Source organism: Salvelinus namaycush, unplaced genomic scaffold, assembly GCF_016432855.1.
Source record: "Salvelinus namaycush isolate Seneca unplaced genomic scaffold, SaNama_1.0 Scaffold1, whole genome shotgun sequence".
Taxonomy (NCBI): Eukaryota; Metazoa; Chordata; class Actinopteri; order Salmoniformes; family Salmonidae; genus Salvelinus; species Salvelinus namaycush.
In genome coordinates, this window is record NW_024057674.1 from 1325689 (window position 1) to 1345033 (window position 19345).

The following is a 19345-nucleotide window of genomic DNA, read 5'->3' on the forward strand; positions in this document are numbered from 1 at the left end:
TCATTGCCTGCATCCGTTATGGGTCCGCGGTCAAACGATCACCCCTCATCACTGTCAAACGCTCCCTCAAACACTTCTGCAAGCAGGCCTTTCTAATCGACCTGGCCCGGGTATCTTGGAAGGATTTTGACCTCATCCCGTCAGTAGAGGATGCCTGGTTAATCTTTAAAAGTAATTTCCTCACCATCTTAAATAAGCATGCCCCTTTCAAAAAATGTGTAACTAAGAACAGATATTGCCCATGGTTCGCTCCAGACCTGACTGCCCTCGACCAGCACAAAAACATCCTGTGGCGTACTGCACGAGCATCGAATAGTCCCCGCGATATGCAACTTTTCAGAGAAATCAGGAACCAATACACACAGTCAGTTAAGAAAGCAAAGGCTAGCTTTTTCAAACAGAAATTTGCATCCTGTAGCTCTAACTCCAAAAAGTTTTGGGACACTGTAATGTCCATGGAGAATAAGAGCACCTCATCCCAGCTGCCCACTGCACCAAGGCTAGGAAACACTGTCACCACCGATAACTCCACGATAATCGAGAATTTCAATAAGCATTTCTCTACGGCTGGCCATGCTTTCCTCCTGGCTACCCCAACCCCTGCCAACAGCTCCGCACCCCCCGCAGCTACTTGCCAAAGCCTCCCCAGCTTCTCCTTCACCCAGTGTCCCACTATAATTGAGAATTTCAATATGCATTTTTCTACGGCTGGCCATGCTTTCCACCTGGCTACCCCTACACCGGTCAACTGCCCGGCACCCTCAACAGCAACCCGCCAAAGCCACCACCATTTCTCCTTTACCCAAATCCAGATAGCTAATGTTCTGAAAGAGCTGCAACATCTGGACCCCTACAAATCAGCCGGGCTAGACAGTCTGGACCCTCTCTTTCTAAAATGATCTGCCGAAATTGTTGCAACCCCTATTACTAGTCTGTTCAACCTCTCTTTCGTATCGTCTGAGATTCCCAAATATTGGAAAGCTGCCGCGGTCATCCCCCTCTTCAAAGGGGGAGACACTCTAGACCAAAACTGCTACAGACCTATATCTATTCTACCATGCCTTTCTAAGGTCTTCGATAGCCAAGTTAACAAACAGATCACTGACCATTTTGAATCCCACCGTACCTTCTCCGCTCTGCAATCTGGTTTCAGAGCTGGTCATGGGTGCACCTCAGATACGCTCAAGGTACTAAACGATATCATAACCGCCATCGATAAAAGACAGTACTGTGCAGCCGTCTTCATCGACCTGGCCAAGGCTTTCGACTCTGTCAATCACCGTGTTCTTATCGGCAGACTCAACAGCCTTGGTTTCTCAAAAGACTGACTCGCCTGGTTCACCAACTAACAAACTAACAAACCTCCAAACGAGCTTCAATGCCATACAACACTCCTTCTGTGGCCTCCAACTGCGCTTAAAAGAAAGTAAAACTAAATGCATGCTCTTCAACCGATCGCTGCCCGCACCCGCCCACCCGACTAGCATCACTACTCTGGACAGTTCTGACTTAGAATATGTGGACAACTACAAATACCTAGGTGTCTGGTTAGACTGTAAACTCTCCTTCCAGACTCACATTAAGCATCACCAATCCAAAATGTAATCTAGAATTGTCTTCCTATTTCGCAACAAAGCCTCCTTCACTCATGCTGCCAAACATACCCTCGTAAAACAGATCGGCGGTGTCATTTACAAAATAGCCTCCAACACTCTACTCAGCAAACTGGATGCAGTCTATCACAGTGCCATCCGTTTTGTCACTAATGCCCCATATACCACCCACCACTGCGACCTGTATGCTCTTGTTGGCTGGCCCTCGCTAAATATTAGTCGCCAAAACAATTGGCTCTAGGTCATCTGTAAGTCTTTGCTAGGTAAAGCTCCACCTTATCTCAGCTCACTGGTCACCATAGCAACACCCACCCGTAGCACGTGCTCCAGCAGGTATATCTCACAGTTCATCCCCAAAGCCAACACCTCCTTTGGCCGTCTTTCCTTCCAGTTCTCTGCTGCCAATGACTGGAACGAATTGCAAAAATCCCTGAAGTTGGAGACTTATATCTCCCTCACTAACTTTAAGCATCAGCTATCTGAGCAGCTTACCGATCGCTGCAGCTGTACACAGCCCATCTGTAAATAGCCCATCCAACTGCCTACCTCATCCCCATGTTTTTATTTACTTTTTTTGCTCTTTTGCACACCAGTATTTCTACTTGCACATCATCATCTGCACATCTATCACTCCAGTGTTAATTTGCTGAATTGTAATTCCTTCGCTGCTATGGCCTATTTATTGCCTTACCTCCTTACTCCATTTGCACACACTATATAGATTTTTCTAATGTGTTATTGACTGTACGTTTGTTTATCCCAAGTGTAACTCTGTGTTGTTTTGTCACACTGCTTTGCTTTATCTTGGCCAGGTTGCAGTTGTAAATGAGAACTTGTTCTCAACTGGCCTACCTGGTTAAATAAAGGTTAAATAAAAAAAATCTAAAAATAATAATCGTAACTTTATTGACAACACCCAAATTGATACTGTCATTAACGCGGTTCTTCAATAATTACACATAATTCTTAATACTGTAGCTGTTTAGTTAGTCACATGTTCAACTATCATCAGCTGAATCAGGAAATCATTTACTGAATGACAGTCAAATGACAAACATCACGACATGCAACAACAACCAAAGTGCTTCTTCATTCATTACTCCGGTAAAGACAGTTATGCCGTGCTGCACGTTGGATCAAACATCCCTAACAAATTGATGTTTATAATGTTATTGTCTGCTTGATTTACTGTAGGGTCTCGTTCGTCTGTTTGCGCACAGAGATACTTAGCTCATAATGTGTAGAGAACTGTTCCTTGATGGATAGACTATTGAACAACACACAGAGCTATTTTCCTATATTTGTTGTTTGGTGAAGTTATGGGTCCTACAGTAGGTCTATGTTGTTGTTAGGTGAAGTTATGGGTCCTACAGTAGGTCTATGTTAGGTGAACTTATGGGTCATACAGTAGGTCTGTTATTGTTTTGGGTCCTACAGTAGGTCTATGTTAGGTGAACTTATGGGTCATACAGTAGGTCTGTTATTGTTAGGTGAAGTTGTGGGTCCTACAGTGGTTCTATGTTGTTGTTAGGTGAAGTTATGGGTCCTACAGTAGGTCTATGTTATTGTTAGGTGAAGTTATGGGTTCTACAGTAGGTCTATGTTGTTGTTAGGTGAAGTTGTGGGTCCTACAGTGGGTATATGTTGTTGTTAGGTGAAGTTATGGGTCCTACAGTAGGTCTATGTTATTGTTAGGTGAAGTTATGGGTCCTACAGTAGGTCTATGTTGTTGTTAGGTGAAGTTGTGGGTCCTACAGTGGGTATATGTTGTTGTTAGGTGAAGTTGTGGGTCCTACAGTAGGTCTATGTTGTTGTTAGGTGAAGTTGTGGGTCCTACAGTGGGTCCATGTTGTTGTTAGGTAAAGTTATGGGCCAATTTGGCAAACAGTGTACAAACCCTCATTGTCAGGCTGATGGAAAAGCCAAAGAGCATTTTACTGGTTGAAGTGTTTTTTAAATACAAAGCGGTTGATTTGTGATGACACAAACATTATATTAAGCAGGACATTCAAACGATCCTTACAATTATAATCCAAAGTAGTGTGAAATGCACTCATAAGCAACCTGGAAATGGAGGTTACTCCCCTGAGTTTTCCCCGTTTCACATTCAGAATACATTGTGAAAAACTAAAATCTTTGCTCACCATTTTTGCTCCTGGCAGATATACTACGTCCATAACTAGTGGTTTCCTCATTACCAGATATACTACATCCATAACTAGTGGTTTCCTCATTACCAGATATACTACATCCATAACTAGTGGTTTCCTCATTACCAGATATACTACATCCATAACTAGTGGTTTCCTCATTACCAGATATACTACATCCATAACTAGTGGTTTCCTCATTAGCAGATATACTACATCCATAACTAGTGGTTTCCTCATTACCAGATATACTACATCCATAACTAGTGGTTTCTTCATTACCAGATATACTACATCCATAACTAGTGGTTTCCTCATTACCAGATATACTACATCCATAACTAGTGGTTTCCTCATTACCAGATATACTACATCCATAACTAGTGGTTTCCTCATTACCAGATATACTACATCCATAACTAGTGGTTTCCTCATTACCAGATATACTACATCCATAACTAGTGGTTTCCTCATGACCAGATATACTACATCCATAACTAGTGGTTTCCTCATGACCAGATATACTACATCCATAACTAGCGGTTTCCTCATGACCAGATATACTACATCCATAACTAGCGGTTTCCTCATTACCAGATATACTACATCCATAACTAGTGGTTTCCTCATTTCCAGATATACTACATCCATAACTAGTGGTTTCCTCATTACCAGATATACTACATCCATAACTAGTGGTTTCCTCATTACCAGATATACTACATCCATAACTAGTGGTTACCTCATTACCAGATATACTACATCCATAACTAGCGGTTTCCTCATGACCAGATATACTACATCCATAACTAGTGGTTTCCTCATTACCAGATATACTACATCCATAACTAGTGGTTTCCTAATTACCAGATATACTACATCCATAACTAGTGGTTTCCTCATTACCAGATATACTACATCCATAACTAGTGGTTTCCTCATTAGCAGATATACTACATCCATAACTAGTGGTTTCCTCATTACCAGATATACGACATCCATAACTAGTGGTTTCCTCATTAGCAGATATACTACATCCATAACTAGCGGTTTCCTCATTAGCAGGGAGGAGTTTCTACAATCAAATTGCATGTGCTTTGCCGTCGTGCCGCAATTTTAGCAACACAGAAAGGGGCCTATATTGTTATTATTCCTATATTGGAGACCAAAAGTCGTCTGGCACACTGCTTAGAGTTTCAACAACATGAATAACTTATTTCTAGTCTACAATCTTAGATGTTACTACTAATGTGAAAACAAGACAATATATGACTATTCTTGCTCCTTTTAAGACAAATGTCAAATCATTACATTCATTACAGACGTCAATTGTTGTACAACATCATTGCTACGCTGTTGGCATCACCTTTTACAGTGGATTTCTGCTATTGTGGGCCTTTAACCATCTGTATGACTTTGTCATTCACACAGGAAAGAGACGTGACTGTCCTGGATCCTCTGGGGAGCCTCAACAACCTCATGATGCTAAAAAGGCAGAGAAGAGTCTCTCCAGATCAGAACTCCTCAATAAACACCTGCAGAGATCCACAGGGAAGAGAACTCACTGCAGCTCTGGCTGTGGGAAGAGATTCACCTCATCAGGCATTAAAATTCATCAGAGAACACACACAGGAGAGAAACCTTATAGTTGTGGTCAATGTGGGAAGAGTTTTAGTCAATCTGGAGATCTGACAGTGCACCAGAGAATACACACAGGAGAGAAACCTTATAGTTGTGGTCAATGTGGGAAGAGTTTTAGGCAATCTTGCCATTTGACTCAACATCTGAGAATACACACAGGAGAGAAACCTTATAGCTGTGATCAATGTGGGAAGAGTTTTAGTCGATCTGGAGATCTGACAGTGCACCAGAGAACACACACAGGAGAGAAATATTATAGCTGTGTTCAATGTGGGAAGAGTTTTACTACATCTGGCTCTTTGACTCTACACCAGAGAACACACACAGGAGAGAAATCTTATAGCTGTGGTCAATGTGGGAAGAGTTTTACTACATCTGGCTCTTTGACTCTACACCAGAGAACACACACAGGAGAGAAACCTTACAGCTGTGATCAATGTGGGAAGTGTTTTACTACATCTAACCATCTGACTCAACACCAGAGAACCCACACAGGAGAGAAACCATGTAGCTGTGATCAATGTGGGAAGAGTTTTATTCAATCTGGCCATCTGACTGTACACCAGAGAACACACACAGGAGAGAAACCTTACAGCTGTGATCAATGTGGGAAGTGTTTTACTACATCTAACCATCTGACTCAACACCAGAGAACACACACAGGAGAGAGAACTTATACCTGTGGTCAATGTGGGAAGAGTTTTATTCAATCTGGCCATCTGACTGTACACCAGAGAATACACACGGGAGAGAAACCTCATAGCTGTGATCAATGTGGGAAGAGATACACTGATAAAAGATATCTGATCAAACATCAGAAAATACATGGAGTTGTTTCATGATATCAATGAATTAATGTCACAATGTAGATGTTCTCTCAATGTTCTCTTTTAACATTGTAGTAGGAGTATTTTAATGATGTCACAATGTAGAATGTTTTAACATTGTAGTAGGAGTATTTTAATGATGTCACAATGTAGAACCCTAAATGTTTGTCCCCTGTTCTATTGATTTCAGCGTGATATGGATATTATCCTCAGGGGGAAAATCCAGGCTCTGAATTGGAAGAGTACTATTTATGTGATTTAACAAAAAGTGACTAACACAAAAAGAGCTGTGTTACACTTACCATGTTGGTGACCCACTTGAATCAAAATGCAACACTTCAAAATGTAGCTAGCTGTTTTCTACAAGTTGTCCTCTAATCAGGGATGTACACATTACTCCCAGATTCCGTGTGATTTTTGAGCTGTTAGTTTTAACAGGACGTGCAACCTCATCTCCCTCTTCTTGGCACAATTGATTTTAACATGATATCGTTGAGTGATGACAGAATGTAGCTGACTGTCTTCTGCAGGTTGTCCTCTAACCAGTGAGCTAAAAGATATCTCCCATTTCCATGTTTTTTAGTTGTTGTGTTAGTTTCAACAGCACGAACAACCTGATTTCCCCCCTAATTGATATCAGTGATTTATTGCTACTTGTCAAAACAACAGTGTTTTTGGTGCTTGTGCAGTTTATAAGGAGCTTGTTTAAAAAAATACAATTATTGTGGCAGATGTTTGTGTATATACCACATGTTAGGTTTTCAATTGATCCCAAACTGTTTCTGCATATTGGTTATTGATTTGGACACGTTAAAACTGTGTTTTGACATTGGGCTATCCCACCTAGCAAAATGTAATTGAAAAGCCGGCTATGCAATCAAATATTTCATATTTACATTTCATGTAACATTTAGTAATTATATGATATTTATTCATGCAACCAACTGACAATTTTTGGGTACAATTATATTGACATTGCTGCCCTGTTTTTAGAATATCAGGGTTAATTCTCTCATGTTCCAACCCAAATGTACTAGAGCATGACATTGAGTACTGGGCCCCGATCCAACAACATGCCTATCTAGTGAACCCTGAAAAGAGAGAGAAGCTCTGCAGTGAGGTGGAAAGTTACTACGGATACTACGGATATTGCAGGAGTTTCCTTTTGAAATTAGACATGTCCGTGGTGAGAACAACCTGGTTGCTGATTGTCTCAAGGGGGGCAGTCAAAATGTTTTGTGTTTTGCGTTTAGCCAGTGAGTTGCCATGGATCACAGTTTATTTTTACTGCACGTTTTTCCGTATTGGAGATGAGTTTTGTTTGGGCTCGTTCCAAGGGGACGAGAGTTCTAGAAGCGAGTGAGTTTTAGGAAGACGAGAGTTCTAGAAGCTAGTGAGTTTTAGGAAGATGAGAGTTCTAGAAGCTAGTGGGTTTTAGGAAGACGAGAGTTCTAGAAGCTAGTGGGTTTTAGGAAGACGAGAGTTCTAGAAGCTATAGAAAGAAAAATCTTTCTTGTGGGAATAATAAAAAATAAATATTGTTTTTAATTGTTGTTTGCCAGTAGACAGACACCATGTTTATATTGGTGACGGTGAAGCATTGTAGTTGATTATAATGTGAAATGGAAGTTGTTTTCTGTTGTTGGTGAGCAAACTCTTAAGGTGTTAGTTAGTCTTTGGTTTTTCCATTTATGTTTTGAGGTTGGACTTTAGCACGTATAGCTCGTTAGCACGTTGGGCGCACTGATTGGTGTCACCTCGTTAGTCAGTATGTGTTACACCTGTGCTGGCTTGTCCATCTCGTTAGTGGGAAGGTGTTTCACCTGAGCTGGTCCAGGTTCTATTTAAGAGTGTCTGGCCCAGTGCTCCAGTTGTCTTGATAGATGTGGAGAGTCAACACCTTTTTGCGTCACCTTTTTGGTTTGCTTCCTGTCTTTAAGTTTGTTGTGGGTTTTTCTTTTGTTTGCCTCTTCTTGGGCAGATTTAGTGGGTCTCATGGTTGGTGTCTTTTAGGTCCCAGTTGTTGTTACTAGTCAACTTTCAGTGGACACCCCCATAGTGTCTTTGAGAACCCCTCCTAAAAAACAAGCTTATATTTTGGGTTGGATATTTCATCCAATTAGTGTTTTAATCAATAGCATTTCCTTAGAATGCTCATTGGTCTTTCAGTTGTTAATCTTCTGTTTTTTTTATCCTGTAATTTTTGTGCACTAAATATTTCTGTTTATTTTCATTGTTTTCTCCTGTGAAGCCATTGTGTTGCATCCATGTCTGAAATGTGCTGTATAAATAAAGCTTGATTTGATTTCAACAAATGAACCCAATGACTGACCAATCAACAGACCCTCCATCTTAGTATGAAAAACAGTATCAATCCCACTTTTCCAGCCTGCTACACGTAGTGTACCGGCTCTACCGGGGGCTTGAGGTGGTCTCCCACAGCTCTGCTGGTGGAGTGGTAAACACCACCCCCGGCTCTACCAGGGGCTTGAGGTGGTCTCCCACAGCTCTGCTTATGTCATGTTCTGTGGCCTTGCCATTCCATTTCTTGACTGCCCCTGCAACACAGAAACACATTTAGTCATATTATATAAAACACTCAAAGTAATGGATATGGAGCATCTACAGCCTCAGTTACACCTGGCACCTAAATGTGACTTCCGTCATCTGATCACTCCAAGCTGCATTAGGTTCAGATCTACCAGGATGGGCCTTGACATAGTCTGGATGCAGTCAGGCCACTGAATATGAATAAGCAATGTAAAGAGATGGGTTGAATGAGTGGGGAAAAGTACATTCTACACAAATGACCTTCATAATATCAAAGAACAAATGTGTGTGCCTGAGGGGAAATTAACTTTCATACAGCCAAAAGGGGTGAGAAATTACACCAATATGAGTGGACAATTTGCACTAATGTAAATAAACATAGATGGAACATATTCCCTTTTGCTGACGTGATGAACCGCTAAGGGGACATAAATATTTACCATCTAAACCATGTGTGACCTCTCACCTCTCTGGCTGTAGAAGTGTTCTTCCTAACCAGTCCCTCAACAGCTCTCTGACTGAGCTCCACCCTCACTGGGTCTTCAGAGGAGAGGAAGGCTGAGGAGGGATGGAAGGATGAATGGATCAGTCAGTCAATAAAGTGTAGAGCTGCTGTCTGACAAAATCACTATTTTTGTAGTTCATTTTAGTAAATAAGGCTTTATGACTGCTGAATACCAACTATCAATCACTTAGATCATGTATTTTCAGGTAGAGATACATCCTTGGGAAGTCCCTAGCCCGTTGAAGTTGACATTTAAAATGGTTAAGTTAGGGTTTAGGGTAGGGATGTCCCAAGGATCCCAGATAGCATTGACCATTGTGCATTCTTCTGTCTCTTTTACATAGCAGGTGATGGGTTCTGACTTCTGTACTTTTAAATATGAAATATCCTTATTATGTGAAATTGAATGAAACAATAATGTATGTTGATGCTAATATGATGTACAATATTCCATGATGTTTCTATATGATAACAATAGAGTAATATATTTAATATGATGTACAATATTCCATGATGTTTCTATATGATAACAATAGAGTAATATATTTAATATGATGTACAATATTCCATGATGTTTCTATATGATAACAAGATAGTAATATATTTAATATGATGTACAATATTCCATGATGTTTCTATATGATAACAATAGAGTAATATATTTAATATGATGTACAATATTCCATGATGTTTCTGTATGATAACACTAGAGTAATATATTTAATATGATGTACAATATTCCATGATGTTTCTATATGATAACAGAGTAATATATTTAATATGCCATATACTATTTTTTAACAGCTTCACTAATTCATTTTTATTAATTTCATTATTATTATGATTCAGCTGACTGCCCGGTTCAACATCAGTTCACCTTCTCACCTCATACTGTATTGGAGCAGCAGCAGCTGACTGCCCAGTTCACCGTCTCACCTCATACTGTTTTGGAGCAGCAGCAGCTGACTGCCCGGTTCAACATCAGTTCACCGTCTCACCTCATACTGTATTGGAGCAGCAGCAGCTGACTGCCCAGTTCACCGTCTCACCTCATACTGTTTTGGAGCAGCAGCAGCTGACTGCCCGGTTCAACATCAGTTCACCGTCTCACCTCATTCTGTATTGGAGCAGCAGCAGCTGACTGCCCAGTTCAACGTCAGTTCACCTTCTCACCTCATACTGTATTGGAGCAGCAGCAGCTGACTGCCCGGTTCAACATCAGTTCACCGTCTCACCTCATTCTGTATTGGAGCAGCAGCAGCTGACTGCCCGGTTCAACATCAGTTCACCGTTTCACCTCATACTGTATTGGAGCAGCAGCAGCTGACTGCCCGGTTCAACGTCAGTTCACCTTCTCACCTCATACTGTATTGGAGCAGCAGCAGCTGACTGCCCAGTTCAACGTCAGTTCACCGTCTCACCTCATACTGTATTGGAGCAGCAGCAGCTGACTGCCCGGTTCAACGTCAGTTCACCTTCTCACCTCATACTGTATTGGAGCAGCAGCAGCTGACTGCCCGGTTCAACATCAGTTCACCATCTCACCTCATACTGTATTGGAGCAGCAGCAGCTGACTGCCCGGTTCAACGTCAGTTCACCGTCTCACCTCACACTGTATTGGAGCAGCAGCAGCTGACTGCCCGGTTCAACGTCAGTTCACCTTCTCACCTCATACTGTATTGGAGCAGCAGCAGCTGACTGCCCGGTTCAACGTCAGTTCACCGTCTCACCTCACACTGTATTGGAGCAGCAGCAGCTGACTGCCCAGTTCAACGTCAGTTCACCGTCTCACCTCATACTGTATTGGAGCAGCAGCAGCTGACTGCCCGGTTCAACGCCAGTTCACCGTCTCACCTCATACTGTATTGGAGCAGCTGACTACCCAGTTCAACATCAGTTCACCGTCTCACCTCATACTGTATTGGAGCAGCAGCAGCTGACTGCCCAGTTCAACGTCAGTTCACCGTCTCACCTCATACTGTATTGGAGAAGCAGCAGCTGACTGCCCAGTTCACCGTCTCACCTCATACTGTATTGGAGCAGCAGCAGCTGACTGCCCAGTTCAACATCAGTTCACCTTCTCACCTCATACTGTATTGGAGCAGCAGCAGCTGACTGCCCAGTTCACCGTCTCACCTCATACTGTATTGGAGCAGCAGCAGCTGACTGCCCAGTTCAACATCAGTTCACCTTCTCACCTCATACTGTATTGGAGCAGCAGCAGCTGACTGCCCAGTTCAACATCAGTTCACCGTCTCACCTCATACTGTATTGGAGCAGCAGCAGCTGACTGCCCAGTTCAACGTCAGTTCACCGTCTCACCTCATACTGTATTGGAGCAGCAGCAGCTGACTGCCCGGTTCAACGCCAGTTCACCTTCTCACCTCATACTGTATTGGAGCAGCTGACTACCCAGTTCAACATCAGTTCACCGTCTCACCTCATACTGTATTGGAGCAGCAGCAGCTGACTGCCCAGTTCAACGTCAGTTCACCGTCTCACCTCATACTGTATTGGAGCAGCAGCAGCTGAATGCCCAGTTCAACACCAGTTCACCGTCTCACCTCATACTGTATTGGAGCAGCAGCAGCTGACTGCCCGGTTCAACACCAGTTCACCGTCTCACCTCATACTGTATTGGAGCAGCAGCAGCTGACTGCCCGGTTCAACACCAGTTCACAGTCTCACCTCATACTGTATTGGAGCACCTCATACTGTATTGGAGCAGCAGCAGTTGACTGCCCGGTTCTCACCCCATACTGTATTGGAGCAGCAGCAGCTGACTGCCCAGTTCAACGTCAGTTCACCGTCTCACCTCATACTGTATTGGAGCAGCAGCAGCTGACTGCCCGGTTCAACATCAGTTCACCGTCTCACCTCATACTGTATTGGAGCAGCAGCAGCTGACTGCCCAGTTCAACATCAGTTCACCGTCTTACCTCATACTGTATTGGAGCAGCAGCAGCTGACTTGATCGTTGATGCTAATCATCATGTGTTGAATCTGAGAGTAAATAGAGCCGACTACAACTCTAAAAATGAAGGGTTCAACTGGAGTTGTTCTCAGATCCCCTAAGAACCGTAGGGTTCTTGGTCAATGAAAAACAGCCCCAAAAGGTTCTTCAAAGAACTTGTTAGAAGGTGGGTTCATCGAGGAACCTCCGTTGTTGCTGGACTTCTTCCGGGAACTTCGCAATTACAACTGAAAACGATGGTGACAAGTTTGGATGCGACAACAAGTTAAAAAGGTTAAGTTTTGGTTGATGTTTGGCTGTGAATATGTCTCGAAATAATTTATTATAACAATATAACATACTAATAATGAATAACGAAGACAATTCTGGTTCTGTGAATAGCTTCCATAACGTTACTATAGTTAATTACCGTAAATATTAGAAAGCCGGGTTTGACCGTCGGCGTTGTATGAGCTACAGTACAGTACCGTTATCTAGCTAGCTAACGTTATGTCCTAACTAGGCACAACTAGGTTTGGATTATTTCCCTCAACTATATTCTTTCCCGTATATTGTATATCGTTTCCATAAAGCCAACATGGCTTTACACTCATTAACGTAAGTTTACAATCTAGAGCAGTTCTCACTTTTGTGATAATGAACTAGCTAACGTTAACTAACTAACTAACTAACTAAGGACGGTGACCTGTCCAGAAGAGATGTTACAACGAACTGAATCGTCAATGGAGCTCTTCCTCTTTATATAACCTGCTACAGCATGCAATACTATTAACTCACAAGGGGCATAACGTTACATGTACAATACTATCTCATTTTGGAAACGTTACATGGACAATACTATCCCATTTTGGAAACGTTACATGTACAATACTATCCCATTTTGGAAACGTTACATGGACAATACTATCCCATTTTTGAAACGTTACATGTACAATACTATCCCATTTTGGAAACGTTACATGGACAATACTATCCCATTTTGGAAACGTTACATGTACGCCCCTTGTGGAGGGAAATTAATATCTTAGATGGTAGCTGTAGATGGGATTCAAATGCATAATGGTATTAATACAGTGTCTAGACTACCTCTTTTGTATAAATGCCCTTTAGACTCCAAACACAGTATTGCCACGCAGCAAAATGTTGTGTGTAATCTTTCGAGTCAGCTTGATAAAATATTGAACAATTTGTGTACAAAGATATCTTGAAATGTGATATTAGGCCTGTATGGCAGTACTGTTACTGTATGGCAGTACTGTATTGGCTAGTGCTTTCTCCAATATGTTCTTCTATTTTACATTACATTGTATGTCAATGCCATTTATCTTTCAATATTTATTTAATATATATATTTAATTGCTTGACACATTTTCTCTTCCTTTGAAATTCTTATAGGACAGAACATGGACACAATGCAATTGGGATCAAGAAGAAGGTACAGATATGTTGTAGGACAGCTGCGTTTGAAGTGTACATTTAACCTACATAGCAGTCAATACAAACTGACATCTATTAGCATACAAATGTGTGCAAATGATCTTTTCAGATCTTCTCATAAATGAATCAAGTCCATGGAATGGATATAGACAAAAAGATAATTGAAGGACTATCAGAGGTGGAGAGGCGAGGCAGGGGTGAGGACATCATCCTGCTATTTTGACAGTCCCTGAAGGACAATACAGAAGAGGTATTTGCTCTTATTCCTTCCCTTTCTCTTATGTATTTTGTAATAAAATTAGCAAGTGTAGTAAGATCATTGCTTTACTTTACTAGGACTGGAGACCACAGCAGCGATTCTGCTCTTGCCCTACCCCTTCAATGAGGACCCGAGTGGCCTTTATGTCCGTGACAAGGTATGCCTATGCACCAATCATCTGTTTCTTCATTAACATAGGTGTGCATGCTGATATAAAACTACAGCTGAACATTTGTTATGTTCTTTGTTCTTTTGTTGACACAGATTTCATCGCTCTTCACTCCTTTACTGCACATCGGCGGAAATCCATTTCACCATGAGAGTGAAATCCCGCTGGCCTTTGATGGGGACATCCACGCCCTCGAGGACGTCCCCATGGGACTTGAGGCTCTGCTAGGGCTGTATTTTCTATTTTCCCTTAAATTTCCCCAAAATGTCAGAAAAACACTTATGTTGTTAAGTTACTGTGTTCTGGGGATAAGAGAAGTTGGGGTGAAGTTACCAGGGCCGGTCATAAAGATGGCAAACTTCCTAACATAACTAAGTGGATACGATATACACACTAAAGCTGAAAAATCTGTATTTAGTATCAAGTCTACAATATTGTTAGTTTACCTATGATTCATTTTTAATGTATGTTGTTTTTATTGTACATCATTATTTTTGATTTTTTTTTTAAATGTCATGGAAACCACTATACAAAGTAAATGTATTATTTATTATGGTCTGACATGTCTGCAGAAATGTTGCAATTTTGTAATGTGTTGTGTTTGGTAAATTGTTTTGTAAATATTAATTTACATTTGTGGTGCCACTAAATAAACAATTAATTATTTCAGTCAATATTGTTATTAAAATATGTTTTGTAATGCAGGGAGGGTGGACAGGGAGTTAAAAAATGAACCCCAAAAGGTTCTTTGAGGAACCATTATAAGGGGTTCTTCAAAGAACTTATAGGGGTTCCCACAAAAGGTTCTTTGAATAACTTTTAGGGGTTCCCCCACAGTTTCAATTTGAAAAACCCCTAAAGGATTCTCCAGGAACCTTTACTTTTTAGAGTGTATATTGATAAAACTCACCTTGTCCGAGAGACATTTACATAGTTATACACAGCCCAATTTGGGATGACTATTTTGGGGCGAAATAGCGGCCACAACAGACAGACCGGATATGGCCCATAATTCAACGTCCTTGGACGTCACGGGCTGAGTGGGTATGACCAAAGTTATTCTATTTAGCTGCACTTTGTAGTACATTTTTACACTATAATAAATGTTTCTGACTCCACATCGCCTGTTTTCAAAGAGAGTCGTTGGTTTTTAGATGCAGTCGCTTTTTAGCTTTTTGTCTGAAAGTATTTTCTCAACTGCGATACCAACTCCAGTCAGCAGATGGCGATGTGTGTCTTTCAGGTGATTCTGCCACTGTGACGTATAATCTTACACAATCACAACTCTCATATTGCAGTCACACAATGCTCTTCCCAAACATAGCTAATCAATTAGTTGTTTTTCAACAATATTTTAACCTACAGGAATATTTTCTCATTTCTGTCTCATGGTTAGTTCCTAGGATAATTTAACTGTAACTAACATTTTAAATGTAACTAATACATTTACATTTTTCAATACTTCTAAAATGGGGTCCAGGTTTAAAATAATTACAGGTGCACCTTACTAGCTTATACTATATCATACATGGTCTTAGTAAACACAGATTCTAGTTTTCATCCAGTTCACACAGATAGCTGACTCGGCCCTCTTCACACCTCCAAGGAGCCCCCCTCACACAGGAATACACACTCAGAGCCTACTGTCTCGGCCCTGTTTACACCTCCAAGGAGCCCCCCTCACACAGGAATACACACTCAGAGCCTCCTGACTGGGCCCTGTTTACAGGCTTTTCTAAAAACTCCACTTGTTTTGCTTGGTTGGTTTGGTTCGCTCACCTCATTCTTTTTTTAAAACTAGGTTTGAGATGTGGTATCCACTCGGCTCGCTGCCTCTCAGATCAAAGGTGGGTCCATCTGCTCCGTTCCCGAAGTGTGGTTTCCCTGAGATCCCAAGTGCACGATTTACCCAGGTCGTCAGAAGCGGTCACCAAGTGAAGATTCACATCCCCATCACCAAATGTGGTTGTTAATTTCTTTAATATCAAATGAGAGAAACTTATCACACAAGTCAGAGTTATTCTTAAACTAAATCTTTATTCACTTATTAATAAGGGAGCAGGTCAATACAACACACACATATAAAGTGAATCAATTGAGTGATCTACGATAATGATGGCTGGTTGACGAATCACCCCCAGATGATTCATTGAGAGCCACGAGACAAAAGTACAAAGGTCTTTTATAGCCAAGATACACCCCTATCAACCTACATGACGAACAACAGATGTATAGAACGGGTCACAAGGTTAAGATTTGTATGAGAGATAGTTATAATTCTCAGCAGACAGTATCTGCTGTAAAAACAGTACTCTTTGTGTAGAGACCAGGGTCTGGCCTTGGGGTCATCTCTCCCTGGTACCATATAGAACAGAAACATTAACTCATGCTCTGGAATGCGGTCTCTTTAGGTTTTATCACCCAAAAGACATTGTAAATCTCCTGTCATTGTTTTCTCCCAGACTCCCATCCTCGGTAGAATGCACAGACACTATAGTTCTAAGAACCCTCTATTCTGTTGCATAAAACAACCATTTGATGCAATAAAAGTATTATAACATAATGTTGCAGTTTTGCTCTCAGTGTCCACTGAAAGTTGACTAGTAACAACAACTGGGACATAAAAGACACCCACCATGAGACCCACTAAATCTGCCCAAGAAGAGGCAAACAAAAGAAAAACCCACACCAAACTTAAAAGACAGTTAGTAAATCAAAACGGTGGATCAACTAAAGGTGTTGACTCTCCACATCTATCAAGACAACTGGAGCACTGGGCCAGACACTCTTAAATAGAACATGGACCAGCTCAGGTGAAACACCTTCCCACTAACGAGATGGACAAGCCAGCACAGGTGTAACACATACTGACAAACGAGGTGACACCAATCAGTGAGTCCTACGTGCTAACGAGCTATACTTGCTAACGAGCTATACGTGCTGAAATCCAACCTCAAAACATAAATGGAAAAACCAAAGACTGTAACACCTTCCCCTTAAGACAACAAATATATCCTATATTTTTGATGGACAAGTTTACTCAACACCAGCAGAAAACAAGCATTATTTTTTTTTTTACATTTCCAAATTAAACTGCCTCGTACTCAATTCTTGCTCGTACAATATGCATATTATTATTACTATTGGATAGAAAACAATCTCTAGTTTCTAAAACCGTTTGAATTATGTCTGTGGGTGAACCAGAACTCTTTCTACAGCGAAAATCATGACAGGACATGCGAAGCTCTGAAAAATAGTCTCTGATCTCGGATCAGTTTTAAGCTCTGTGTATGCCCTATGGATCGAAATGAACTGCACCCGCCTTCCCCTGGATGTCAGTAACCAATGAGAAGTGGAATGGCGTCTCTACGTGTTTCTCAGAGTTTATAAAACGCAATGGAGTGAGATGTCCCTTCTTTTGGACGCTCGCCAGGACGCAAGGGAGGACCTCAGAATGGCATGCTCAAAAGCTCTCGTTATTGATCAAAGATATATCCGTCTGTGATTTAATTCGATATAGGTGTTAGAAACATCATAACGAAGTTATTTGAAACCGATTTATATCAGTTTATGCGAGTATATTGCTATTTTTCGGAATTTCCTTAGTATTGCGTTTGAGGATTTGGACATGTGTGTGCCGTGTAGCTGTCGTTAGCTGCTAGTTCCGAAGTTGAAGAGGTCGTTTTACAACAAAGCAACGATTCTTTTGGACAAAGGACACATTGCCCAAGATACTGATGGAAGCTCGTCCAAAAGTAAGAGTTATTTATGATTTTATTCCGTATTTATGTGGAAAAATGTAAACGCAGTTGTCGGCCATTTTTTGCGGCACTAGTCTGGCTGTAACTCACAATGTATGTCTAGTAACGTTAATTTAAAAAATCTAAATCAGCGGTTGCATTAATAACCAATGCATCTTTCATTAGCTGTCCAACCTGTATTTTTTTAGTCAATCTAATCGATAAATAATCGTAAACATAGGTGCCTTTCCAAGATGGCGCCGGCCAGAATGCATGCCATGTTTTGACAGATTACATTGCATAACCACGATTTGTGATGCTAAATATGCACATTTTCGAACAAACTCTATATGCATTGTGTAATATGATGTTACAGGACTGTCATCTGAAGAATTCTGAGAAGGTTAGTGAAAAAATTAATATATTTTGGTGGCGATAACGTTATCGCCCCTTTTGCATTGATTCAATGCTGGGGTGATGTTAGCTCATGTGGTATGCTAATATAACGATATATTGTGTTTTCGCTGTAAAACACTTAGAAAATCTGAAATATTGTCTGGATTCACAAGATCTGTGTCTTTCGATTGCTGTATGCTGTGTATTTTTCAGAAATGTTTTAGGATGAGTATTTTGGTAATTGACGTCGGTCTCTGTAATTATTCCGGCTGCTTCCAACGCTATTTCAGATTGCAGCTGCAATGTAGAACTGTGATTTATACCTGAAATATGCACATTTTTCTAAAAAAACATATGCTATACCATAAATATGTTACCAGACTGTCATCTTATGATGTTGTTTCTTGGTTAGTGGCTATATATATCTTTATTTAGTCGAATTAGTGATAGCTACTGATGGAGTAAAAAACTGGTGGAGTAAAAAAAGTGGTGTCTTTTGCTAACGTGGTTAGCTAATAGATTTACATATTGTGTCTTCCCTGTAAAACATTTTAAAAATCAGAAATGATGGCTGGATTCACAAGATCTGTATCTTTCATCTGGTGTCTTGGACTTGTGATTTAATGATATTTAGATGCTAGTATTTACTTGTGACGCTATGCTAGGCTATGCTAGTCAGCTTTTTTACTGTGGGGGGTGCTCCCGGATCCGGGATGAGTACCAAGTAAAAGTTAAATTTCACATTATAACTACAATGCTAATAAACCATCTACAATATAAACATGGTGTCTACTGTCTGTCAACAATTAAAAACAAGAAAAAAAACAAGTTTTTCTAAATAATATTATACAATCGTATTATTTTTGTCTCCTTTTTCTTTCAATAGAATCGTAAAACTCACTAGCTTCTAGAACTCTGGTCCCCTTGGAACGAGCCCAAACAAAACTCATCTCCAATACGGAAAAACGTGCAGTAAAAATAAATTGTGATCCATGGCAACGCACTGGCTAAACGCACAACACAAAACATTTTGACTGCCCCCCCTTGAGACAATCAGCAACCAGGTTGTTCTCACCACGGACA